The sequence below is a fragment of the Zootoca vivipara genome, chromosome 6 (assembly GCF_965207765.1).
Source record: "Zootoca vivipara chromosome 6, rZooViv2.hap1.1, whole genome shotgun sequence".
In the NCBI taxonomy this organism is placed as follows: domain Eukaryota; kingdom Metazoa; phylum Chordata; class Lepidosauria; order Squamata; family Lacertidae; genus Zootoca; species Zootoca vivipara.
Window position 1 is genome coordinate 32,611,058 of NC_142589.1, and position 27,756 is coordinate 32,638,813.

The 27,756-nt window shown below is 42.9% G+C and overlaps 1 protein-coding gene across 3 annotated transcripts in view; it reads right to left on the bottom strand.

The window, feature by feature from the left end:
• The window catches only part of CDH13 (cadherin 13), a 606,507-nt gene that overhangs the window by 359,563 nt on the left and 219,188 nt on the right, over positions 1 to 27,756 (bottom strand). The window lies entirely within an intron of this gene.

A 27,756-nucleotide genomic window follows, 5' to 3' on the forward strand; every position in this document is an offset into this window, starting at 1 on the left:
AATCAATGTTTTGTGGGGGCATTCCCCAGTCTAGTTAAAAATGATTCATATCCGTAAGGCAAGCTGAATGAGACTTGAGCATTACACAGCACAGTAAATGATTTACATCTTGTCAGTCTCATGCCATTAGTCATAATGCCATGGCCGCATAGATCTCAATAGAATGCAGTTTCAGCTCAAATTCATTAGTTTCCAAGCAGCTTCATTGTCTGAAGCTTTGGAGAAAGAAATGTGATCAGTCAATCAGTTTCACGCCTCCTATTGCTCTCATATTCTTTCCTTAAACTGTCGATATAGGTTATTTCCCTGAAAAAATATACTGCAACAATTAATTTCCTCACTGGGAATGTTAGCACTGGCTTTCAGATAAATTCTCTTTACTTCTTGATTCCATATGTCTCAGTGAAGTATCTCCCAGAACCAGAAGTTTAGAGATTATTTAGAAACTTTTCTTGGAAATTCTAATAGATTAGAAGGTAGGGAGATAGCCACAGGGTATGGTTTGAAAGTGCATGAGACTGCTACTTTAATGATGCTAAGCAGGTCTGGGTTTGTATTTGGTCTGGGACAGTGCTTGAATGGGTGGCCTCCTGGGAAGCACATGTATGATGCCTTTGGCTCCATGATTGCTGAAAGGTGGGTTATATAAAAGAAATGAAATGAAATGAAATGAAATGAAATGAAATGAAATGAAATGAAATGCAGGGTAGTGGTGAGGAGCTCTGGCCAGCGGGACAAATGTAGCCCTCCAGGTCCCTTGTGACTCTTCTCAAGCCACCCCCACCTCCTGGGCAGTGTTTAAAAAAATTCAATCTGTTACTGCATTACTATGTAGACAATGAAGTCCTCTAGACCCCATTCACTATAATGGGGGATCTAATAATTGTTATTGACACCCCTCCTTTAGGCCAACTTTGGGAGACTGTTAACTGACTTCATGGTAAGCTTTATGCCAGGCCTCCCCAAACTGCGGCCCTCCAGATGTTTTGACCTACAACTCCCATGATCCCTAGCTAACAGGACCAGTGGTCGGGGAAGATGGGAACTGTAGTCCAAAACATCTGGAGGGTCGAAGTTTGGGGATGCCTGCTTTATGCTAATGAATTTCCTTTGAATATATTTTAACTGAACTCCTCCTCCTCCTCCTCCTCCTCCTCCTTGCAATTAATTTCCCACTCTCCACCTCAAAGTCCCAGGTTGGGGTAGAATAATTAAAACACAACATTCATATTAAAATGCAATATTACACAATATTTAAAAACTTTAAAACAAAATTACAAAGTAAGGTGTGTCCTATTGTATACAGTATGTGTGTTTTGCAAACCACTTTGAGCACACCTGTATATGTGTAAAATGTCATATATAAATAAACTGACTGTGCCTACCACCACCACCCATATATATATATTTATTGTACTTCATTCTCATAATGGAATGGGATCCATATTGGACAATGCACACACACACACACACACACACACACACACACACACAGCAAATATAAATGTGTGTGCATTGTCCAATATGGATCTCATTCTATTATGAGAATGAAGCACAAAAGCAATTTCTCGTTTCCCTTAAGCAATAGTGCAGCATGTAAAGATTACCTTTAGATATTTTATTGCCTCTGCCACACAGGGCCCTGGGACTCTAGGTCTGTGCTGAAATAAAAATGATCCATCTAGGTCTATTGATGCACTGCTGGCATCTGTGCACAGGGAAGCCACTTTAAACAAATATAATGAGAAGAGAAGTTCATGGACACAGCGGGTGCACTTTGCAAATTCCTTCTGGTGTTCGATGGATAACTTGCGACCAGAAATATCCCCATCTCTAAACAAAGGAACACAGCAAGATATAACAAGTGGCATCAACTTGCAGGTTAGATGGGTGAGGTGAAGTGAACGATTGTATCCCTGAAGTCACAGTGGTGCACCCAGCTCCCTGCCTTTGGTGAAAAATTGGTTTTAGTACCCTAAAACTCAACCAGTAATAGCAGTGATTTATGCCCCCTGCCCTTCAGTTTCTCTCTCACTTATTTGGCAGAATCTGTTTTTGCACAGTATTAAGCCCAGGAATTGACAAAAGGGATGAGACACACAGCTTATTTGTACAGATGGTGGAAAGGGCAGGGAAGATGGGGTTGGTGCTTTCTCACAACTCTTGTGGAAACTCTTGTGGCAACTCTTTGGCCTCATCAGATTTCAGGTTCAGTATCCATCCCCCTCAGTTAAAAAGATTCCATGTAGTACAGTTGAGAAAGACCTACTTCTGCCTGAGAGACTTTGCTAGTCCAAGCAAACCAATCTGGACTAGATGGACCAATGGACCGATTTGGCATGAAACAGCCTCATAGAGCCTGTGTCTCATATTTGGGGTAAATATTTCAAACCACTGAGATGGCTGTTTCTGAGCCAGCAAATGCAAAATCTGGCAGCACTGCTAAATAAAAACTCATTCTGATATATGGATACTTGGCAATTAAGTATTGCCGTATTCAATCGTGTTTGCTCCCTTGTAAGTGTGTTTCAGATTGCGGACTAAATCATTGATTCAAATAAGGGTCTTCTGAACCAATCCTCTCTCTCTCTCTCTCTCTCTCTCTCTCTCTCTGTGTGTGTGTGTGTGTGTGTGTGTTCAAGTAGGATACCATCACTACTGGTCCTCATTGCACCCTGAAGTTCGTTTCATCCCAGCCACAAAGTTAATGCTGTTTCTTTTTAGCATGCTCACTGCAATGCATACAAATGTCAAATTTTATGTGAAAGGCACATTTTGTCAGAGTTCATGAGAGCACAGACATTCTCTGAAAAGGGCCCTGAGTGGAAGAGCTCTTGTTCACACTCCTCCATGCTGCAGTCTGAATGTTGAGTTGTAAAAGAGGTCTAGTAATCGAGAGAGGACCCTGACCTTCTCTACTTTAGCCACTGGCATCTGCAAAAAACAGCCTTTGAGAATAGGGTGGTAAGGAACGAATGCTCATCGCAGTACTCCTGTATTCCCACTCTAAGCCAAGCCTGCCATGGCTGACAGATGAAGTGGTGTTCCGTGATGAAGACAAAATGCTCACATAGAAGGAGGCCAAGGCCAAACTGCTCATTTTGAAACAAGCTAAACTCTGAAACAGAGTCCAAAGAGCTAGGAAACGTAAGTGCATCAATCCACTTCACACTTCACACATTTACTCCTCTATCCAAATTAATTAATGGACATTAACTGCTTGGTGCTAAGAGCTTAGCAATTATGCTTGGGGATACAAATAAGGGCAAATGTTGGCAAAGAGATTGTGTGCAACTTTGCATCACACAGTCTGGATAACACGCTGGCCAGATGCAAAGTCTTGGCCAGAGAGATAGATGCTTCACTGCAGACTTACTCCAACAGGGATGTGCAAAGAAGACTCTTGCTTTTATTTTCCTAGAATGCTTCATTTACACAGTTTATTCCATTTACCTGATGTTTGACTAACTATTAATTTCTGCATTACATTTGAACTTCCACATGATGCGAAAGCCACTTCCAGTAAGCTAATGGAAGGTAGTGCATGTTTAGAATTCATGTCCACATGATTTGATTCCAGAAAACAATCAATTTCCAGCCCCCTTAACCCAGAAAATGTGGGAGCAAAGTGAATAAATTCGGGGCTGAATACGCATTTGTTGTTTTCACGGGAGCATTATGAGGAAACAGGAGCACACATGTGCAGAAAGGGTGGAGGAGGGATGACATTGTCCAATGACATTCATTGTTGTGTCACAGCATGTCCACTAGTGTGAATTAAATTTTATGTGACATGCCAGTCCATCTGTCAAAAGGCCACAGTTATATGATGCAACAGGAGCTGCAGTGTGAAAGGAACCTTAGAAAATGGCACCAAACCACTAGCATTATAATAAGGAAAAATAATGCAATATCTCCCATATTAGAATGCACCCAAAGATTCATTGGGCTTTCTTAAATATTTTCTTAGAACATATGCATGAGAAGGATCTTCCATATGTACTGCAGACTACTCTTTGGGCAATTTTGCAGATCTACAACAAAACTACACTTTAAAAAAGAAAGAAAGAAAAGAAAATACTAATTCTTTTCTCTGATTTCAGGTAGGCTATATTGGACAAACAGGCCAAACCCTATGCCAAAGGATAAATGGACATAAATCTGACATCAGGAATCACAAGACAGAGAAACCAGTAGGAGAACACGTCAGTCTCCCAGGACATTCAATACAGGATCTCAAAGCCGCTGTCTTATTACAAAAGAATTTCAGAAATAGACTTGAAAGAGAAGTTGCTGAATTACAACTTATTACTAAACTGAATACTATGGAGAGACCTGGTCTTGAATGGAGATATTGGATTCTTGTCTCATTACATATGCTAAAACTTTTTACTGTAGAACTAATTGCAGTCGTTAAGTCGTTAACAGGTTTACCATACCCATAGAGTCAATCACCCATCTCCTACTACCCTTCTGAGAAAAACTCCACCCCACCCTCCCACTATATATAAGGGTCTGGTGACTTCTGTTTCAGTGTATCTGAAGAAGTGTGCATGCACACGAATGCTTATACCAGGCATGTCAAACCTGCGGCCCTCCAGATGTTTTGGCCTACAACTCCCATGATCCCTAGCTAGCAGGACCAGTGGTTGGGGAAGATGGGAATTGTAGTCCAAAACATCTGGAGGGCCGCAGGTTTGACATGCCTGGCTTATACCCAGAACAAACTTAGGTGGTCTCTAAGGTGCTACTGGACAATTTTTTATTTAATTCTTTTCTCAGAATTGGATGCAATTCTCAGGCATGAGAAAACTTCACCCTCATCATTCGAGAATGGTTCAACTTAATAGAAAACACGAACCGTCTCTCATAAATAGCTAGCACATGTGAAGCTGCCTTTCAGGGAAACAATTACCTCCCCCCACCCCTGCTCAGGAGGAAACACAAGCATATCAAACTTCTTATGACCAGACTCTGAAAACCACTGACCTATGCTATAATGTCATGATGCAACTATGCTGCCTTATGGAAGCCCATTTTGAGCTTGCATCTGCATGGCTCCAGACTCAAAGCAGGGCACTTGCTTAAGAGCCAGTATTGATTTGCTTCATCATCTTTTTCCTCCATACCCACCCACTGCTTTCATTTCTCCACATTGCTCAAAAGGAATCAGTGCTGACAAGTTAATGAACTCCAGCTACAAAACACAAAGATAAGCTCAGGGATGGGTTTAGCACCTGCTGTGTTCTAATCACTTAAGGTCTTGCTTAGGTGAATGTTTCTTGATCGCTACAAGAGGTGGTGAAGGGAGGGAAGGAACCTGGAAAGTCTCCTCTCCATATTACTGTCTGCAAACAGAATGCTTACCACCTTGCCAATTGCTGTTTACGGAACCCTATAGACTCCTCCCCTTCATGGTTCCTAAGATGGTTCCTAACAAAACTGATTCCTACCATGTGAGCTTAGAATCTAAAGCCATTCTTCTAAATATGAAGAAGCTGTGAGTAACTGACATCTTTTCTTCATCAATGGGATCTGCGTTTTATATTAGTGATGTGTGAACGAGACAGAATGGGACAGTATCTCCTGCTTCCAAGATTGTAACTATGCTAAACTAATTTATAACCCACAGTTTCTTGGATTTAAACATGGACTGCAATGCAGACGGAATTTCTCTAACTCGTGGAGTTATTTTAGGGCAGTTTATGTAACTATGTCATTTTCTAAGTTCTTTTTTTTAAAAAAAAGACTGGTCTTTTGCCATGAGCAATGCTAAGCCCCAGCCAGAGCATCAAATCCCATGTGCCTACTATGCATTAACATTTCTTACAGTGCTAAAATGCCTAATGGTGTATCATTGAATATATTTCCTGACTCAGAATTCTCTCCGCTATCCTGACTGCATTTTTAAAATGTTTTCTCTCTCTCTCTCTCTCTCTCTCTCTCTCTCTCTCTCTCTCTCTCTCTCTCTCTCTCTCTCTCTGCTATGCACTTGTTCTGCCAAAGAAGGAACAAATGTGGGCAACCAAACTGCTCCATGGAGGATCCTCAGACACAACCTGCTTCTCAAAGTGTTGAGAATGTGATATGCAGGCTAAATGTATTTATTTAGACCCAGCTTTTCAACCAAGATTGACTCCCTAAGTGTCTTAGAAATAAAATCCACACAAATGTACATTATGAATTTTAGGGAGTAGGTTTTTAAGAAATAATAATAAAATGGCATTGATCAACTTCAGCAAAACCCGTAGAGTGTGTACATCAGTCACACATAAGAAGGAAAACTGAGCAGGGGCAGCAAGTAACTAAATCAATAAATGCATTGCTAAAGCTTCAACTGGCCATGACATAGCCTCTCCATAAATAAGCAGGAGTGGCTGGAGGTCTGACATTGACTTCACTTCTATTTACATAGCTGATGTATGGGAGCCATACCTTGTCAAAATGATCATGTTTAGTTTGATCTCTAACAACCTTTCTGTGTTGTGTTAGATGCTGAGAAAGAGCCAGATCCCAAACTTTCCCTTTGCCATCCCATCAGAACCTTTGAGGTATTTCCAATGGGAGGAGATCTCTAAACAGATAGCAGTAAACAGCATGGTTTTTGGGTCCTTATGAACTGGGAGGGGGAGAGAAATGTATAGTATGATTAGGAATATGTTGGTGTTTATGTACACAAACACAAGGTGAAGTTGCTGTTTCTTCTTCCCATGGGCAGTTGGTGACTAAGAGTGTGTTCACATTACTGCCTTAGGCACAGTGGCACTCCTGTCCATCCCCACGGTGTGTTTCACAGCTCTCCCCCCCCCAAATGTTCCTATCATCAGGGCTTAATTAGTGTCAGATCTGGGGGCAATGATGGGATGGGGATATCGTTAACCTTATGCAGAGGTGTTTACACCTTGGCTAGAAACAAATTAGGAATGGCTTATCATGAACTCCAAGTGGCTGAAGCTGTTGTGAGAAAGGACACATCACAAACAGTGCTACCTTATCACAAAATACATGATACATATGCATTTAGGATAATGGTGTGTGAAAATGGATTAAAAGCCCAGCCCTGGAAATCCAGGGAGGGCACAGTAAAGGGGAATCTGAATGCAGTTTAAGATTGTAGGTTCTTCCATTCAGAGGAAGCCCAAGGAGCTGCAGATGGGCTCAGAGACTGGCTGCTTTTAAGGATTTGTGAAGGTAAGCAAGATGATGGATTTGGCCTAGTTTGTTCTGAAAGCACAGGCTACAGTCTGGCTGCAGTTCTAAGCTCTGCCTGGATGGAGGTTGCCTGGGTGGGGCATGTGACTTCTTCTGAAACCTTTGAAGTACAAGCTACTACGTTCCACTATAATTTACCACAAAACCGTGTGTTGGTAGAAAACAAACTAGGTTCTCCCAGCACAGTACTATGAGCAGTGCTCCACTGAGAAATGTATTATGACAGCCCCAACTGATATAGACATTTCAGAAACATAAGAGGAACAATAATGATGTTCATGTGACACTTTCCATACTGCCTATCATTAACCAGCTATCTATTGGCCAAGCTAAACCAATGGACCACTGTGTGTACAAAGACCTGCCGCAGAGGGGCACATTCATTCCAGTCACAGAGGTTTAGCATTGTAGTCACCAAAGCCTCCATGCCAGCACCATGGAAAGGAGAATTTATGGAACTGTATCTACCCCTTCCACTGTCTGGCTGGCTAGGCCTAGGAAGAGGTCAGAGATACTCTATTCTTCTAATGCCAGTGTAAGACAAGTTTAGCACCATAATACATAGACAGGATAGACAAGGTGGAACTCTCCACATGACCACAGCTCACAACATCCCCAAACACTGACCATGCCAGATGAGACCTGTAATACAACATCGGGAGGGCACCACCATGGTGACCCTTGCTTTACACAGGTAGGTGTGAACAGCATGCATGTACATGAGAGGAATCTGCACATTTTGCTTGCTGAAGAGAGAGCTACCCGGGCAATGATAGGCTCAGGGGACAAAGTTAGTTTAGACGGAGCCAAAAGTGCACAAACATTTAAGTAACTATGAGTTAAAATGTATCGTGCAACTGACACTGGTCCCTCTGTTGGAACTGTGGTCTAGGAAACATGCACAATTTGTAAAGCTACTTTCAACTTTCAACCTTTCCAGATATAATCACATGTAAACTGAGCATATAAACAATTGATTTGCAGATGGAGAGAGAGATCTTGGACTGCATAACTCTGTTTCTCAGCCTGAGTGCTTGCCACATAGCTATTTGCAAAATATTTCCAACAAATGAGCCAAAGGTTATTTGGGCATACAGATTGCTGGACTGCACAGCTACGGTAGCTTGGGGAATGTTTTGCCATGCCCTTTAAAGGAAAGGGAACAACACTCTCCATATTTTCCATCTCTGCACCTCTTGCCAAGAGAACAGGGTGGAGTACACATTGGTTCACAGCCCAAAATTCTGTCTGCTGATCTACATCAAGGAGCTGCTGTGGGAAAGAGGAAAAGCTGGACCATCCCATGCAACTCGCCCATTGGAGTGGCATAAGCAAAACATGAAATGGTTTGCTTTTATGATGTCAAGAGACTGTGATACTTCATTATTGCAGTGGAAAAGCCAAGATAACAAGATTTGTTGGTCTGTATTTCATCAGCTTAAAAGGCAGACACTGGATGGTTTGGAACCCGACAACTGTTCAGGATGTTTCAAGAAAGGAAAGCATGCATCAAATACCCCCCTCACAATTAAAAATGGTTGATGTTGGCAGCAGAAACATTCATAACTGAATAGGGCAGAATGCAAATTAGGCAACCCAGTGAGCAAAGATTAGATAGGAAGACTGGCTAGATGGATGGACAGATTTGTTTTTCTGACTTTTCTTATGTTTTCAAACTAGGAGGATACATTAGGTGTGATCAGTAGTGGCCAAATTTTATCAGTGACAGTGAGAACAAGGGGATAATTAACCATGCAAAACTGGAGGGGGCAACTTAGACCATTTGCTATCTTGTGTATATGCATACTATATACATTTTCTTTTGTATTTTCCTCTGTACTTAAGATTATGTTGCTTTATATGATTTTCTTTTTGCTATTCTTCCAGGTCTGTTGATCATAATAAGTGATTGTTAGCTGTTTTGGACTATAGCTCTCATCAGTCCCAACCAGCAGGGAAGATGCGAGTTGCAGTCTTTGAATTAAATCCTTCCTTCCTTCCTTTTTTTAACAGTGGTGCTCTCTCCACCGTATAGGGCATGTGTACACTAGAACATTATATGTATCACTTGATTCACCTGACATTGCCTGGAACCATTTGCCCATAAAAATATTTGTTGTAGTGACTGCTCTCAACTCATAGCAGCCACCTTCTTCATATTGCTCCTGAGATTGTAAACCTCAGACCTAGAGAGTAAATTTGGCCCTCCAGAGTCCAGACACTCCCCAGGCCACACTTCCTCCTTCTCAGGTCACACCTTTCACTGGCTCTGCTCCAGTTTCTATTCCTGGCTGGCAAACAGTAATGATTCCTGTCTCAAACTTGCTCAGATGGAAACATGTGCTTGTAGGAAGCTCTGCATGGCTCAACGGCAGGCTGCTGCTCAGAGATGAAAGTCATGTCTGTTGATGTAGCCACAACTGGCATCCCCCCCCCCAAAAAAAAGTTCTCATTCATCAATTACTAGCTCGGTCAGTCATTGTTGGTTTGTTGACCAATGAGAAACTATTCTTGCTCTGGTGTGCTCAATCTCTAGTACCTTTTCCCTTCTCCAAGTAAGAAATGATTGGATAGGTCAAGAAGGGAGTATGTAAGCAATAGATGGTGGAACAGCACTTTTTTTTTATGTACCTTTTCTATGTCCTTCTCCACCTCTACATCTGCTTTACATTGCAGAATGGAGGGAGCCTTGGATGGAATTCCCCAAATAGCTGAAAGGGAAATTGGCCTCACTCCTCCCAATCCCCATTTCAAAGCAGCGACTAGTAAAACTCAGTTGCCACTCAGAGAAGTAAATAGCCCAGGATGGATATCTACAGGGGGAAGCCCCATATATCAGCGGTGAAGCATCTGCCTTGCAGACCAGGTTCAATCTCCAGTACCTCCAGGTAGGGTTGGGAGACAAACTTCTCTGAAATCCTGGAGAGTTGCTGCAAGTCAGTGTAGGTAATACTACACTAGATGAAGCATAGGTCTGACTCAGCATAAGGCAGCTTCCTTTGTTCCAACAATACCTGAACATCCATCTTTCTCCCTCTTTATTTAAATGAGCTTATTTAGAATTTTGCTTCTGTTTTGCTCTTCCTGCTCTTGTTTTAAGACAAAATCATAGGTAGAAGTAGCACCCCTCCCAGATTGGACTCGGTTCTTTTGGTGCACATGCTGTAGAGTGTGTTTCACCCACAAGAAGATGAGTTATGTTGTTGCGGCTCCACAAAAGCAGACGTTTCCCCTGTAGCCTAGTATCCAAGCTGTTGTGTTTGCAATTCAGGGAAACACAGCTGTGATAACTAATCAAGAGTTATCCCTTTGTGCTTATTATGGCCTCTTAATTAGAAAGAGGTTTAAACCAGGAGTGTGCATGGTGGCAGAGAGAAGGAGAAGTAGTCCTGTCACTCGTGGGCAGATAATGAATACAGTAAAGACTAAAGTTACTTTGCAGCATCCAGTATTTCTGGTTCATCTCCTAACAGATGAATGTAATAAAAGAGATTCTGTTTTAAAATTTCAGGCACTCTTCTTTCCCTTCCTTTTTTTTTACCTCCTTTTGAGTTTCAAAGGCATTTAGATCTTTATATCCGAGGCAGGCCTCCGACAATATTGGATTCCAAAGAAACACCATCACCAAGCCCTCCTTCATACTGCCACTTCTGTTCTCTATATTACACATTTGAATCCAAAGTTACTCAGACCAAGCTGGCTCATCACATCAGCCATCCTCAAGGGGGCTTCAAAAGATATTTTGTCACGACGTACCTTTTCAGGCTTCTCTCAGTGAAATCTCCTGGAATGTAACAAAGACAAGTTTCTTTTTTTCTTTGAAGACAGCTTTCCAGCGAGAGGCACGGAGAGCAGCATTGAACAAAGAAGCAAAAAACTGTGCCAGACAGAGGGTGTCACTGAGAGTACGACAGTTAACAGGGAAAGAAAGATTGAGGATCAGGGGTAAGCAAGGCTCTGTAGCAAAGGTGGGGGAACCTTTTTTTCAGACCCTGGGGCTGCAGTTCCTTCAGGGCAGCCATCTAGGGGCACATGCCAGTCATGGGCAGGGCCAGAGGCAAATGTAGATGGAGGAATTAACGTGAATTTTACTTATGTACAGTGGGCTGGTTCCTACACACACCTCTCTATCCTTCATTCAGACAAGCAGGAGGCATTATCAGAGTTAAAGCAAAGACGTGCAAGGTGTGGGAGGTTAGGAGGGTCAGATTTGACAATGAGACATGGAAGTTGGCTGTGTGCACCCAGTTCAGGTCATTAAGCAGAGGTTCCATGGGATGCTCCATCAAGAGCCAGGCTACTGGATTCTGTGTTACCTGCAGCTTCTGGACGAAACACAAGCGAACATAGCAGGGAGTTGGATCATAGTATTTGAATTCTAATGACGTGTGGAGTGATAAATGTGCAGATTTGCCTTTGTACAGTAGGCTGGTTCCCACACACACACTTCTGTGCTCATCATTCCAGGGAAGCAAGGAGCATTACCAGAGTACAAGGGCACATTCCAGCCAGGCAAAAACACTCCAGGGGGGGGTATGAATCCAGACCAGTGAAGGGTGTGGTCTTCCGAGGATGGGTGTGGCCAGTGCTTTTTTCCCCTGGGGGGAACGCAAGGCTACGCATATCCCTACACATTTTGTGAATCTAAGTTTGGCCTCATTGAGGGGAAATATTTCAATATAAGTAAGAAAATGAGAGTACCCCTAAACATTTTTTTTAAAGAAAAAAAGCACTGGGTATGGCTAAGAGGAACATATATCAAAGCATGGAAGGCTGCATTCAACCTGAGTTTTTCTCCAACCCTGGGGGATTTTGTTGGACTACTGCTGCCATTGTCCTTGACCATTGGCCATGATGGCTGAGGATGATGATGGTTACAGTCCAACAGCATCTAGCCAAGGTTGTGTTAGGCTGTTCTGGACAGACAGGAGAGATGATTCAATTCACATGCAGGCTAAATTTAGAGGGGGAATGTAGGAAAGAATACAGCAACCCTCGTGAGTTTTTCTCAGGTCCTTTGTAGTTTGGTGTAGCACAAGTCACATAGGTAGATATTATAATGCAACGCCTCACCACCAATCTCTCTTGTTTATGTGGCCATTAGTTCAAAGCCACAGACAAGCAATTTATTGGGTATGAAAAATGTCACCTATGGCACCCTAATTTGCATTTGAAAATTGATTTTTGTCACATTGGGATTTTAGGACAACCTCTTTTGGCAGCCAACACCGCCACAGAGCATAATAAAAATAATTATGTGGCCACAAAAGCATGTTAGGCTCACTGTAAATTTTAAGTCTCTAAAGGACGGAGCTCGACCAGGCATTATTGATGGGAGCTGTGGAAGAGTTACCTGGAGTAATCTTTCTTGATGATTTAACATTGACAGCAAAACTTTAGAAGTCTAACTTGCAACTGCTAGGAACGTGCAAGCCAATGTTAACAGTCTTTCATTGAGTTTAGTCAAATTCACCAGGTTCTTTCTCAGCATTCCTTATACCATGCATCTGAGGGATGGGGGATAAATTCCATTCCCTCTGCATTTAAAGCTGAACTCACACAACTCACACTTTCTGAACTAATACATAATTGGAAACAGAGCCAGCCTTCAAAATATGCACTTCTCTGAATTTTGCAATGCATTCTTCCATCCAACTAATGTGATGCACGCACGCACGCACGCACGCACACACACACATACACATTAGTGAAAAGGGAAAAAAATGAATTATATTAGGGGAAAATGCTTTGAGAAAATGTGTATATTAGACAAATAACACAGGTATTGTTATAAGTCATTTGGAGTTACTTTTTGTAAAAAAAGAAGAAGAACGAAATAAAAATCTAGTAAGTTAAATTAATTATTGAATGGTATATTAGAGGAAATATGCTGATAAATTTTCACGAGGACTTAAAGTGAAAAACATCACAAACTGATGTAGAAATTTGAAGAATTGAAGATTTGAAAAATAAGAAACAGAGAGGATCCAGAATTAACAGATTTGCCAATCCTAATTAATATCCACTGTATGTTGTTTTAAATTGTTGTTTAGTCATTCAGTCATGTCCGACTCTTCGTGACCCCATAGACCAGAGCACGCCAGGCACTCCTGTCTTCCACTGCCTCTCGCAGTTTGGTCAAACTCATGTTCATAGCTTCAAGAACACTGTCCAACCATCTCATCCTCTGTCATCCCCTTCTCCTTGTGCCCTCAATCTTTCCCAGCATCAGGGTCTTTTCCAGGAAGTCTTCTCTTCTCATGAGGTGGCCAATGAGGTGGTATTGGAGCCTCAACTTCAGGATCTGTCCTTCTAGTGAGCACTCGGGGCTGATTTCCTTCAGTATGGATAGGCTTGATCTTCTTGCAGTCCATGGGACTCTCAAGAGTTTCCTCCAGCACCATAATTCAAAAGCATCAATTCTTCGGTGATCAGCCTTCTTTATAGTCTAGCTCTCACTTCCATACATCACTACTGGGAAAACCATAGCTTTGTTTTAAATAACTCTTTGTAAAAGCAACTAAATGGTGCCTAGGAACAGGTGACATTTTCCCTATGTGATCTTCCTGAGCTGCCTATTACTGTTCTTTTTTCACTTTCCTCTTTGCTGCAGTTGTAACCAGAAAGGCCAGATGATATTAAGCAAAATATCTGTCTTGAACATGGCAAGACAAAACAACCACTGAAACATGGCAGTCCCAAAAGCTCTTTTGCAGTCTGGAATAAAAACAAATGAGTTCCTGCACATGATTAAATCCATTTTTAGTCATAATATTGGACACTAATTAGTGTTTCTGTGGAGCTAAACAAAGACCCTCTGTCCAAAAGAGGATTTCTAAGGCCCCAGAGACCAGTGGGTCTTACAAATCCTTCCTTTCAGTCACTTGTCTAGCTCTGTGTAAGCACTAATTCAGAAAAAGCAATAGATGAAATAATAAACCATCTAATATAGTATAAGAACATCATGCACAGTGCAAGTTCCAGGGTTGTTGTTTCATCTTTTTTTATTTAGCAGTGCTTCCAGTGGATCTCCCTCCTTGAATAAAGTCTCCTCCTCCTCCCCTTTGCCACTGTTGCTGCTGCCTATCCAGTTGCTTTCCTCACTGGACCCAATCCACACCCAAGAGGGTCAAGGTCGAGGAGAGCAAGGGCAGCTGCTGCTCCCCCTGTCATTGCTTGATCGCTGGATGAAGACAGATAAGCAGATAACATCAGCATGGAGGACCAGCAGCATGTCAAGGAGGCTTTAGTGATTGGTAGTAGGCCATTTTAAAAGATGATGCTGTTAAGGTGCTACACCCAATATGCCAGCGAGTTTGGAAAACTCAGCAATGGCCAGAGGATTGGAGAAGATCAGTCTACATCCCAATTCCAAAGAGGGCCAGTGCCAAAGAATGCTCCAACTACCGCACAATTGTGCTCATTTCACACGCTAGCAAGGTTATGCTTAAAATTCTTCAAGACAGGCTTAGGCAGTATGTGGACCGAGAACTCCCATAAGTGCAAGCTGGATTTCGAAGGGGCAGAGGAACCAGAGACCAAATAGCAAACATGCGCTGGATTATGGAGAAAGCTAGAGAGTTCCAGAAAAACGTCTACTTCTGCTTCATTGACTATGCAAAAGCCTTTGACTGTGTCGACCACAGCAAACTATGGCAAGTTCTTAAAGAAATGGGAGTGCCTGATCACTTCATCTGCCTCCTGAGAAATCTCTATGTGGGACAAGAAGCTACAGTTAGAACTGGATATGGAACAACTGATTGGTTCAAAATTGGGAAAGGAGTACGACAAGGTTGTATATTGTCTCCCTGCTTATTTAACTTATATGCAGAATTCATCATGCGAAAGGCTGGACTAGATGAATCCCAAACCGGAATTAAGATTGCCGGAAGAAATATCAACAACCTCAGATATGCAGATGACACAACCTTGATGGCAGAAAGCGAGAAGGAATTAAAGAACCTTTTAATGAGGGTGAAAGAGGAGAGCGCAAAATATGGTCTGAAGCTCAACATCAAAAAAACCAAGATCATGACCACTGGTCCCATCACCTCCTGGCAAATAGAAGGGGAAGAAATGGAGGCAGTGAGAGATTTTACTTTCTTGGGCTCCTTGATCACTGCAGATGGTGACAGCAGTCATGAAATTAAAAGACGCCTGCTTCTTGGGAGAAAAGCAATGACAAACCTAGACAGCATCTTAAAAAGCAGAGACATCACCTTGCCTACAAAGGTCCATATAGTTAAAGCTATGGTTTTCCCAGTAGTGATGTATGGAAGTGAGATCTGGACCATAAAGAAGGCTGATCGCCGAAGAATTGATGCTTTTGAATTATGGTGCTGGAGGAGACTCTTGAGAGTCCCATGGACTGCAAGAAGATCAAACCTATCCATTCTTAAGGAAATCAGCCCTGAGTGCTCACTGGAAGGACAGATCGTGAAGCTGAGGCTCCAATACTTTGGCCACCTCATGAGAAGAGAAGAATCCTTGGAAAAGACCTTGATGTTGGGAAAGATGGAGGGCACAAGGAGAAGGGGGCGACAGAGGACGAGATGGTTGGACAGTGTTCTCGGAGCTACGAACATGAGTTTGACCAAACTGCGGGAGGCAGTGGAAGACAGGAGTGCCTGGCGTGCTATGGTCCATGGGGTCACGAAGAGTCGGACACGACTAAACGACTAAACAACAACAACAGTAGGCCCCATGTCAGAGTGTGCTGCAGGCAAGGGAGCTGCAGACAGACTTGGGAGAGGGAGGCAGTGCTTTTTTTGGGGGGGGGGGGTTCTGTGCCACGTCAGAGGCAGGAGCCAGGGCAAGAGGAGGGGTTGGAGCTATCAGGGATGGAAGGGGGCACAGAACACAACAGAGGAGGAGGAGGAAAAGGCTCATCAGGGCAGGATTGGGAGAATGCCCTCCATCCCCTGCCCTGGTGTCTCCTAGAACCGGGAGGAGCTTGAAGTGGGAAGAGCAGTGATTACTTCCGCAGAGAAATTTCCAGTTGCATGAACACAACCTGTAGGGGGAGGGTATATAAGTTGGTGGAGGAGTGTGGCCTCCCATGCTGCTGCACCTTATCCGTAGGGTACCAACCCGGGGAACAGTTGCCCAGGCACTAGAATATGTGTATGCCAGAGCAGGCATAGGCAAACTTGGCCCTCCAGATTTTGAGACTACAATTCCCATCATCCATGACCACTGGTCCTGTTAGCTAGGGATGATGGAGGTTGTAGTCCCAAAACATCTGGAGGGCCGAGTTTGCCTATGCCTGTGCCAGAGGGTGGTGACTTCTGACATCAGTCCTTATTACATATCTTTTTTTGAACTCGAAGGAGATGAATGAATTGTTTTTCCTTCTTCTGATAGCTCTCCAAAAATTAATGTAGCTCTTGAGCCATTTTCAAATTCATCTAAGGGGAGTTTGCACATCACCAGTCTCAGCAGGCAGTTAATCTGGACTCCACACAGCACATTTTCCACAAACATACAAGAGCAGTCACATGTGGAGGTAGCTAGAAAGCCATTAGCCACATTGATTCCAACCTCATAGCATGCCCCCAGTATCTTAAACCAGGCCTTTGGCTGATTAATATCCAATACCCTTTTAAATGTGTTTGTGGGAGGGGAGGGGAGGGATTATTGGTTTGTTTTTGTTTTTTATTATGTATTTTGTGGTTTTATCTTGTATTTTTATGTTGCGGACTACCCTGAGATCTGGGGATGATGGGTGGTATACAAATTTAATAAATAGTAATAGCAGCCAACTCGGTGCCAACCAAACTACAATTTCTATCACCACAGACCACACGGTTAAACCATGGAACTCACTCCCACATGATGCACTGATGGCCACCAACTTGGGTGGCTTTAAAAGAAGACTTGATAAATTCATGGGGGAGAAAGCTACCAATGGCCACTAGTCACAATCTAGCACACACTTCTTATGTTCTTATTACCATAGGCCATGCTGGCTAGGGCTCATAACATCTGAAGGGCACATTGTTAACTACCCCAGATGCACACAGCCGCAACATGCACACACAGAGATAAATATTGTTGGTGGAGAAAAAGTACTGTCACATTATGTTGTAGATGAAAGAAAAAGAGACAGAGAGGAAGTCACCTTAGGTCATGTCAATTACTCTAGCAAACCTTCTTGGATGGCTGCACACACTGTTTACACCGCTTATATTACTCTGAACTTTCTTTCCTATTCACCCCCATGAAGCTCCCAGCTAGATTTGACCTCAAGAAAGTCCTGGCACATGTCTGAGAGCTATTTTCTGCAACTTTTCTACAAATGAGAAACAAATACAGTTGCTGATTCACCTCGGAAATGTTCTCTCCCCACCCCCCCACCCCCATTCTTCCTCCATGCTGCATATCGCTTTATGTGGAACATAGCTGTCAGATCCTATCCCACCCCCTGTGGCAGCTTGATATGGCATAAAGCAGTTGGAGACCTCTCAGATTCCCCCGCCCAGGGGCTCCTGAGTGGCTCAGAGCTTCCCGCATCACTGTGGTTATGCCTTGGGGGTTATAGCTGAACACAGCTGTGATCCAGAAACTAAAACCTGACCAAACAAGTTGAATAGCAGGTAAGGAAGAAAGCTCGAGTGAGTGTTTTTTGCTTCTTCTTCTTTTTAAGCCCCAGCTTCTCAAAGTTCATTGGAAAGAGGGATGAGTTGTTAAACCATTCTGGGAACTAGATTCAGGTCACTGACATCAGCAGAGGCAACCATTCAAATGACAACTGTCTGCTTGCACAGTTCTGCTTTTTATACCCCTCCCCACCTATACCACCATCTGATTAGGAAAGGCAATGGTTGAGAGGGTTCCTCCCTGTGTTCTACTGCCACATATATAAAAAAGGAGGAAGTTGCCTTCAATTGAGTCAGACCATTGGTCCATCTAGCTCAGCACTACATTAACTGGTAGTGGCTCTCCAGGGTTTCAGATAGGTGTTTTTTCAAACCATACCAGGAGATGTAGGAGGTTGAACCTAAGACCTTCTGCATGCAAACCAGATGCTATACCACTGAGCTACAGGGCTCTTCCCCAAGGCAGCTAGCAGTTTTGCTTAGTGAACCATCTCACCATCTACACTGACCTAGACTACAGGTCTTGTGCAGCAATCTTGACCCTGTCACAGCCTGTTTGAGAGTTCAGCCACTTCTATAGATTCTGATTTCATAAAATAAATAGATGATAAACATGATTTTTCCTCTACAGTTCAGTGAATGGACCCAACAATTCTAGAATGTGCTGCCAACAATAGCCTTGGCAGAAATTTTGAATTGCCCTCATTTCCACCTCCTCCGTAGTCGCTTAGTTTATTTTTGGCTGCTATTTTGTAAATGTTGTTAATATTGTTTTATAGATTATAAATGATGTATTGATTTGTTAACCATATAACATGACATTTGCTTTTAATTGTGATGTTTTTTAGTTGTTGCTTTGTCAACTGTTTTATAGATTATAATTGCTTCACTGATGATTTGTTAATTATTCTATATGATATGTCATATAGTTTTGATGTTCTGTGATGCTCTATCATGCTATTCCTATTGTTTGTAAGCCACTTTGAATGAAAAGCAGCATAGAAATATAACAAATCAGATATTTTCTCCTACTAAACATTATGGTTCATTGGGAATAAGCCTTGGATTCTGTGCTTGCATTTGCTGAAGGAAATAACTTGGCAAAAACTCTCTCTCTCTCTCTCTCTCTCTCTCTCTCTCTCTCTCTCTCTCTCTCTCTCTCTCTCTCTCTCTCTCTCATAAATTCACGGATCTTGTCTGAGGTGTATTTTGCCTTCTTTTGGATTGACATCATGCAATCCTAGCATAATACAGTTCTCCAAGGTGCTTAAAAAGGATTGTGTGTTTGCATCACCAATCAAACTGAGCTTGGATGCTTTACTTCATTGCAGCAGAAGCATTTTAAACAATGGTTCCTAATCACCACGGAGAACAGCTGAATATTTAATAGGGCTTGTCATACAATGCATGACTGATTGGTGCCTAGTTGTGTCATGACCTGAGAATCAAGAGAGTGCTGGGACTTCATTAGTTGCTGTTTTGCAAACGCTGGAACCAAATTATGTAGGCGACCATCTAAACAGCCAAGTTTGGTTCTCCAATATTTTAAAACTTGGCTGGTCAGAGGTTGTTGTTGTTTTAAATAGGTTTTGAAAAATCTCATATTGGCAGCATTTTGTATTTTGCATCAACTACTGCTGTCTCTTCCCTACAAAAATGCATTATTACCCATACCTGAGAGGAGCTGGCTGACAACATCTGGAGCAGGCATCCCCAAACTGCAGCCCTCCAGATGTTTTGGCCTACAACTCCCATGATCCCTAGCTAACAGGACCAGTGGTCGGGGAAGATGGGAATTGTAGTCCAAAACATCTGGAGGGCCAAAGTTTGGGGATGCCTGATCTGGATTGAGGCCACAGATTCCCTACCCCTGATGCAAGCCTCCCCCAGAAGTGTAATCTATCAGAATCTATAATTATCCAAAAATGGACAGCATAATTCCACCCACATGTGTCTTGATCATACTTATTAAAGATGATAAAAAGTTCTCCTGGGTATGTGGCTCTTTTGAAAGCATGTGCACAAACATGCACACACATCTACACACACCAAAATCACCCCCACATAAAGAAAACTAAGGCATTAGGAAGAGCTTTTCCTCTTGTGTTTTCCCTGTTGGCCTTTCAGCAGTTCCCAATGGCTCCTGCTTGTAGGTATCAAAGGATGACAAAACTGTTTGTTAGAACAGCTCTCTCAGCCAGGTGTTCTCCAGGTGGGATTCCATGAAATGATCCTATGGTATGATTCTATACTGCATAACTGGAATTCCCATCAACCCCAGTCATCATGACCCATGGTCAGGGGTGATGGGAATTGGTGTCAAATTACCTTGGGAGGGTGCCAGGTTAGGATAGGTGTGCTAGAGTGTGGTTGCTGATTTGAAGCACAAAGCTGCCTTAGAAAGCAGAGGTGCTAGTTGAAATAGAGTGGGAGGGTCACATCAAAAGTCAACAGTGGTGGCTGGTGCCCACTGGGACTGGTAGGGCAGAAGGCAGGGAGATCAATAGTAGGTGGAGCCAGAGACAATAATAGGCAGAGCCACCCTCTGACTATTTGTAAGTAAAAAGGCAGGCATGCTAGCTGGGGGCAGACTGAGGTTGGTGGATCACTGCTCCATTCACTCTTATTGACCAGTCTTCATGGAGAATCAAGCTATTCTCATTTCATTGTCCTGTAAAATGTACAAATATATATAGATATCTCTATAGAATATATATATTCTACCGGTAGCTCAGTTTGTTGTTATCAAGTATTATTCATCACACAGTGTGTTCACTGCATTTGAAGATTGGTTTATTAATTGAAAAACACATTTCAGGATGATTATGAGTTGGTGTAAGTGTTGTAATTAAGTCTTTTCTCAAAGCACTCAGAATGGAGAAGAAAGGAGCTATTAATCTTGACCCCTTGACAAGGAGCACTTACGTAGAACTAGCAGAAAGCATGTCCTTCACCAACAGATTACAGGAACGTATGAGGGACTAGTCAATCAAAAAACCATGCTCCTATAAATACAGCCCTGTTGGGCAAAAGATGCAAATAAGTTGAGCCAAGCAACCCACAAGTGGTATCATTATGAATGTGGAAATGCAACAGTTATGGGGTTGCCAAGTGCATGCCCAGGGAAAAGTGGCTGCTTTTCATGCAGTCCCCAGCATCTCCAGATTAGGGCTGCAGATCAAGGACAGTAGAGGTGCTGCCAGTAATGGGAATATTAGGAGCTTCTTCCTACTGAATCAGACCATCGGTTCATCTCGCTCAGGCATAGGCAAACTCCAGCCCTCCAGATGTTTGGGACTACAATTCCTATCATTCCTAGATAACAGGACCAGTGGTCAAGGATGATGGGAATTGTAGTCCCAAACATCTGGAGGGCCGGAGTTTGCCTATGGCTGACCTAGCTCAATGCTGCCCATACTGACTGGCAGATGCTTTACAGCATATCAAAGAGGGTTATCTTCCATTCCCACCTGAGGATTGAACCAGGGACCTGCTGTACACAAGGCAGATGCCCTATCAGTGAGCCGTGGCACAGTTTGCGTCAACAATGCTGCACTGGATGGACCAATCAATGGATTGTCTCAGTATAAAGCAGCTTCCTGTGTTCCTAAGGACACTGTGGACTTGTCAGTAATGTCACTTGTCCCATGCCTAGAAAGCATGGGTCTGAGAATTTCCCCCTTGCCCTTCTCCTTTCTCAGGGAAAACCTGCTCTTTTGTGCTAAATCGGAACAATTGTCAATTCAAAGAAAACCCAAATTTTTGTTTGCTTCAGCTGAGCCCTTAGTACTCCCTTCAGGCCCCAGCCCCACACCGGCCACACCCCTCACCAACCCCACCTTTCACATTTGCCTGGCTGGAAAATGACTGAGCTTTGATAACAACTCTTGCTTACCTAGATGGAGGTCAGAGAGGAGTATTGTGGTATTTAAGTTCATTAATGTCAATGATTAATCCCATCCAATGTGTTGCCACCTGACCAGTCTACTATACACAGGTAAAAATTATATCTATTGCTCCATTCATCCCTAGCATGCAGGCACTGAAAGGTTGTCCAGAAAGGAATTTGGCCCTCAAGTTGGAAAGAGTTCCGTATCCCTGCTGTATTGTCTCACTGTTCAAAAAACACTAAGCAACTTTGCCTCAATTGTATATTGACAGAGGGATATATTTAAGCTTTATAGATGCAACTGAGGTAGCTCTCTAGTTGCATAAGCCTAATTGTTGATTAAACATATTTCCCTCCTTGCTTAGAGGTGATGATTTATTCACCCAAGGTTGTGACTCAGAACAAAGTGGAGCTTTCAAAGTGGAGCTCAGTGAGATCCAAATATGGCGAAGCTATGCTGATGAGAAAAACCCCATGCTAGGGTGCTATGTCTCCACTGCCCCAATAAATTACAGAGCTCTGCATTTGGACTGCTTCATAAGGGAAAACATTATACAAAAGCACGAAAGCTAAATGGAATAATAGCAAATTGTGTGCTGAGGTTTGATTTATTATGGTTTGATTATTGCAAAGTTTACATTTGTTGTACGCAGAGTGGAAATCATGAGAGTGTGATGTATTGGTTAGAAGTTTGCGGTTGTTGTTTGGGCTGTGATTTGTAAGACCTGGATCTGAATTGGTTTCATGTATATATTTAAACAGGATTTGCCCCACTTTTTAGCCTAAAAGGCTTGTAAAGATCAGCAGGAAAACAGTTCCTGGCCTCAGGCTTACAATCGTACAAGAAACGGCACACAAGGAAAAAGTGAGGGAGAGGGAAGAAGAAGGGGGGGGAGCAAGATCTGGCACCAGTTCATTAAAGTGGCCTCTAGGAGTTGGTTCAGGAGAGACCAAGGCAGGTGGTCACTCAGATGGGACAGTCCTGCTTCCCTTCTCTCCTCTGTCCTGATGGAATGACAATCCCCTACAAGGAGGGACAAGCCCTACTTCATTCCTATAGTTAGATCAGTTATGAACTCTCTCTCCCAAGCATGGTTGCTGTTGGGGTAAAACAGGGATGATACCTACTGGAAGGGAGTTACACAGGGCTGGGCCAGGTGCATTAAAAGCTCAATCCCTAGGAAAGGCCAGCCAAACCTTAAGGGCATGGAAAACCAGCAGAAGTGCTCCATCAGAGGATCTCAGTGATCTAGGTGGAGCATAAGGAACTAGGTGGCCCTTGAGGTTCTTTGGGGTCAGTTGTTTAGGGCCTTGCGAATTAACACAAGAACCTACAAACTGGCTGGGCATTAATTGGCAACCTGTGAAGATCTCTCAGCAGAGGGGGCATCTTGATGACAGCCATCTACTCCTGTGAATGGTCTGGCTACTGCACACCACTTTTACAGTCTGCCAAGATGCTCAAGAGTCAAGCATTATATTTACCATGGCAATATAACTGTTCCTGATAAAGATCAGATACAAGACCCACGTAAAGCACATTGCATCAGTAGTGGTTGATCTGTAGTGGATTCACACACTGCCAATTTAAAGATGGAATTGCACTGCTCATGTGCTTAACTCTGCACCCAATTGTGTCCATGGCTTTCAAATAATCTGCTATGCAAACAATTGCCAGGATCAAGTCCACTTAGCTCCAGCCAAAAAAACCTGCACCATGTGTCTCAGGACCATTTTTTTTAAATTTATTTTTATTAAAGGTTTTCTCAGTTTACAAAGACATGGGCAGTGTCTCTCATAGCATTTTTACAGATCAGTTTCAATTGTTGAGACATTGGGGAGGAAAAGGGGGAGAGCGGTAGATAAGGGAAGGGGGTGGGGGTAGTGTGACAATGTTTCTAGTCTCAGGACCATTTGATGTGTTGTTCTCCAGAGCAAAGTTTCCCCCAGATGGCAGCCCACGTATTAAGAGACCATTGAGCCATAAGTCATTCCCAGATATGTCAGGTTTCCTGCAAATAGGGCAATTTAACAACAGGATTTCACAGGTGTCAGCTACAGGATTCCAAACAGGAGCAAGAGTCATAGTCAGTGGGGAAAGATTTTAAAGTGTACTTACGCTCTTGTTAAATGAGGTTCCACGACATCTGCTGATTGAAACACTAAGCAGCAAACCAGCATATGCCTATTCTTAACCCTACACAATTTTACTAACAAGCTAAGGTTCCAAGCAGAGCTATTCTTAGCCAAGATTCATCTTGCCCACAGATGGAGATGTGCCGCTGTTTGCCGGCTGACATGTTCTGGCTACAAAGCATAAATAAAAGCAGCCAAGCTTCTTGTAAAATCACACCGGATTGAAGTTTGAGAGGCTGGGAACAGACCATATCGAGAATGTGTGTCTGGCAAAGCTTTTAGCCTAGAGAGAAAACACTATGTGGATGTAGAAGCTAGAGTGCCAGCAACTGGAGACATCTGTCTTAAAATTAGGGATTTTTTTACTGTCATGCCCCCACAAACCAATCTCCATCAGTTAATGAGAAAATGAATTGCATTTGAAAATGATCACATGGGAGATAACATTTGGGTGAAATTCTCATGGGTAGGGTGCAGGGTTTCTGCCATATTTTCCTTACTTTTGAGGTGGTGTTTTTGAGCATCCCCCCCCCATCGCATTAGTGGTCTGCACACTGCAGCCTTGCTAAGTTCCTGTGCTTCAAATTAAGCCAGCTGGAGAACATAATGAGATAATGCCTCTCAATGAACTCCCCCCCCCCAAAAAAAAAAATCAGGAAGAGTGGGCAACTGGGGAGGCTGCAAGGTGCTGGATAAATGTTTAAAGCAAAGAAAGAAAAAAGTGCACACTGCACACATGATGATAGCAAAGCTCAACAAATACTGCTTATCTTTCATGTGGAGTGGTGGCTGCAGCGTGGCACAGCTTAGTGTCAGGCTGGGGAGGACTTTTGCACCCAGCAGAGGATGTAATTTCCTCCTCCTCTGGCCGTGTGGTTACTGTGGCTTGCCCTGGCACCAGCTAATTCCTTTGCATGGCCTGAAGAGAGGACTGGAGGGGAAACCTCCCCCCGCCACTGCCTCCAGTGTGGTGTGCTCCCTGGACATTCAAAGAGGCTATGTCTGAACCCTATAGCTCAGTTGGAGCTGGATCTCCAAACCTCCCACCCTCCACAGTTTATTCAACCTTCTCCGAAGGTGAGCGGGCAGGTCATGCTTAGCCCTTGCTATGGAAATACTCAGTCATGGTATTTGGGACTTGGCAGGAATTTTTCCTCCAGCCAAATTGGCCCTGTCTGCGGGTTATGTCTACCTTCTGAGCAATTGTCACAACTTGTAGGTGGATAAGGCAGTGGGTTGGATCCCTAGCCCTAAGCCCCTCAAAGGAAGTGGGGTACCCCAGTAAAGTGATCCAGGGTGATATGCTGTTAAATTAGTATACCACCCTTTATCAAAAGATCACAGGGCATAAAAATACAAAATGGGAACACAAAATAGATATCAAAAAACAAACGGACAACCCCCCCCCCCCAACACATTTAAAAGACCATGGATTGTTTAATCAGTGCAAGGGCCTGGTTATAGAGAAACATTTTGGCCTGATGCCTAGACATCATTTATCTTCCACTAGAAAACTCAAATCAGTGAATCATAGAAAGCTAAATTAATCATAATGCTTGCAGTACAATAAAAGCACCAACAATAGCAATGGTGACAATATCAGCAATAATAAAAACAGTAGCAATAAGAAATCAGCAGTTAGAGCCGATAGCAAACTTAGCAGCAAACTCAGTAGCAGCAAAACAAAAACAAACAAACAACCCTCCTCCAAAAACAACAACAACAACAACAACAACAACAACAACAACAACAACCCCAACTACAAACCCCTACATTGGTTTGGCCTCACTCAAAGGCCCCCTTTTTTAAGTCAGGAAATGGGCCATTTGGCCTCTCTGAGGAGAACTTTTGAGTGCATTGGCACCACATCTGAAAACACCCTGTTCCTTGAGCCCACCCACTATACCTTAATAGATAAGAGGGCCTTAGGTGTCAAATGGAAAACTATTCTATGCAGATAAGTGAAAACAATATTATGGCAATGGCTTTATATGTACTTAAATACAATTTTCCAGATAGACACATAAAACTGGGCCATTAGAGTAAATGGGGCACTGCCTCACGAACCTCAGTTTGCCTTAAACCAGTCCTCACCTGCCTGCCTTCTTTCTTACATTCATTCCTGGAGGTGGCACTGCCTGTAAGCTTCCTCCTCCTCCTCCATCTCAGTTTTCAGCAGGGAGGAGGATGATGACAAAACTATAATTATTTGGCACTATCTCTCATTGTCTGTAGCTTCACCTACTGTTGGGCTCTCTGTTTTCCATCCCATTTCCATTCCATCTCCATGGAGATATACCACTGCATATCACATGGCCAGAGGCAGTAGGCTTTCGTATACCAGTTAATAGAAACCGCAGGAGATAAGAGTGGCCTTGGACTCGGGTGCTGCTTGTGGGTTTCCCCAAACCATCTGTTGGGTCACTGTAAGAACAGGATGCTGGGCTAGATGGGCCATTGGCCTGATCAAACACGGCACTTCTTAAGTTCTTATTAATGTGGGAAACAGAACATGTGAAATTGCCATGCACTGGAAAGAGCAATCCCTTCATTCCAACCCCTGTATAGCCTCAACGGAGGTTCACACATAACAAAAGAGAAAACACGTACAGTATCTGCCCACACAGTCTGCATGAGACACTCTACAGATCAAAGTTGAGATCAAAACACATTGGGCAGAGAAAAGAGTTTGAAAAGTTGGCTTAGCCTTCTCTTCCAAGCCAACATTTCTCTTAAATGGAAGATTTACGTCAAACTACCAAGTCTGCAGGAAATGTGATGAAACTACCGCCTGCCTGATGAGCTAAATAGTGGAGAGAGACAATGGATCAGTCATTCTTTATAACCTCCTCATTATGGCTTCTTTGTCGTCCAAAATTATAGGTCTGTAAAAAAGGGTACCTGGCGTAATTGTCTTGTAAGTCATTGTCATGACTGCCTCTTTGCTAAATGTCATGGTGCAGAAATGAAGGCTATCTTAGATATTCCTTTGTTATGTGGTTGCATGTGCTGTAAACATTTCGATCAGTTTGCAAAAGGACCTCGATTCTCTGCCACCTCCTTCATTGTATGTCAAGGCTGGATTTAGATTGAAATTGCAAAAAAAATAAAAAAAATGAAAGGAGTTGAATATGAAAGGACGTAAGAGCCTGGCTGGATCAGACCAAAGGCTGATCAATTCCAGAACCCTGTTTCCTGACATGGACAACCAACTGCCTCAGGGAAGAGCAGCAGGACATGATGACAATGACCCTTCTCTACTCTTGTTCCCCAGCAACAAGCAACAAGGCTTCTATAGCCATCCTGACTACGGTAGTAGCCAGGGATTGTCTAATTCTTTTTCTTTTTCTTCTTTACAAGCCATCTAGGTCAATGACTATCACAGCATCTCAAGGAAGCAAATGGCATGGCTTGACTATATACTCTTTGAAGTAGTTCCTTTTGTCTGTCCTGAAAGGGATAAATTGGAAGCAACACAAGCATGGAATATTCCCAAATGACATGTACCCGCTGGGGCAATCTCAGTGCATTCAGTCAGACCACTTTGGAGTAGTTAAGTGTGGAGAGTGGACCTGGATTGATGCCTTTGACAAGATTCATGACTACGTAGTTCAGAAAAATGCATGTGATCTAGCAATTATTGTTGTTTTTTGCAGGATGGGTTACAACATATAAAAACACAATTAGTAACAAACAAATAAACAAGCAAACACCCAGCCTCTCAAATCAGTGAAACATTCAACACATTACAGGGCAGACGCCAAAATCAATTATTTGATTTTCAAGGGTCAGCTGCTCTTGTAACACTTCTGAGTTCATAGTGCTTGGACGCAATATGAACCATACGGTTTCCCTTTCAAATGTTCTTTCCCAATGCAGAGCATAAAATATTATTAATAGTCTTTGGGAAATAACATCAGG